This window comes from Belonocnema kinseyi, chromosome 1 (genome assembly GCF_010883055.1).
Source record: "Belonocnema kinseyi isolate 2016_QV_RU_SX_M_011 chromosome 1, B_treatae_v1, whole genome shotgun sequence".
NCBI lineage: Eukaryota > Metazoa > Arthropoda > Insecta > Hymenoptera > Cynipidae > Belonocnema > Belonocnema kinseyi.
In genome coordinates, this window is record NC_046657.1 from 110831308 (window position 1) to 110832369 (window position 1062).

At 24.7% G+C, this 1062-nt stretch overlaps 1 protein-coding gene across 1 annotated transcript in view; it reads left to right on the forward strand.

The window, feature by feature from the left end:
* The window catches only part of LOC117174595 (serine/threonine-protein phosphatase 6 regulatory ankyrin repeat subunit A-like), a 42464-nt gene that overhangs the window by 20205 nt on the left and 21197 nt on the right, over nucleotides 1–1062 (forward strand). The window lies entirely within an intron of this gene.

The following is a 1062-nucleotide window of genomic DNA, read 5'->3' on the forward strand; positions in this document are numbered from 1 at the left end:
AGCGAAGAAAACGTATTTTTTAGAAGAGAATTAAATTTTCCAAAAAAAGTTTATTTTCTACAACAAATATGACTTTCCTATCATAAAATAGGAATTTTCAATAAAAAAAAAATTTTCTATTCAAAAAGATATTTTTACACCAAAATAGATCAATTTTCGACCAAGAAAGATGAATTTTCAACAAAATAATTACATTTTCAACCAAGTAGTTGAACTTTTAACCAAAAAGTATTAACTTTCAACAAAAAAACAGTTAAATTTTCAATAAGATAGTTCAATTTTTAAGCGAAGAAAACGTATTTTTTAGAAGAGAATTAAATTTTCTAAAAAAAGTTTATTTTCTACAAAAAATATGACTTTTCTACCATAAAATAGGAATTTTCAATAAAAAAAAAATTTTCTATTCAAAAAGATATTTTTACATCAAAATAGATCAATTTTCGACCAAGAAAGATGAATTTTCAACAAAATAATTACATTTTCAACCAAGTAGTTGAACTTTTAACCAAAAGAATTAACTTTCAACCAAAAACAGTTGAATTTTCTTAATGCTTTATATTAATTCAGTTCGAATTAAAGTAAAAATAAGAAAAAGAAGAAAGAGTATAAAGACTGTAATTGAATTTGAAATCGATTGATTTCGAAAGTTTTCGACTTAAAAATGTCCAGCTGTTAAGGTTTGCGACTTGAGAAAATTAAATCTTTCATTACGAATTCACGAAACTAGAAATGGTTGAATTTCAAATGCCATTTATTGGAAAATATTTTAAGTATAAATCTTCAGTGATAAATTATTTAATTTTTAATATCTTTAATTAAAATGGTACCATTTTTCTGGTTTTCAATTTCTATTTTAAAGCTTCATTCTGATTAAAATTGAAACTAAGTGAACTAAATTTCTGAGATAAGCGGAATAAAAGTCGCAAAAAATCGCAAAAAGTCATATTAAAAAAAGAAAAGATACGAGGGTAGTTCAATAAGTCCTTAGAATGACCAACAGATGGCGCGCGAATCGCTACAAATCATCTGTTTTCAGTCAGCACCACTCCCGACTAGATATAT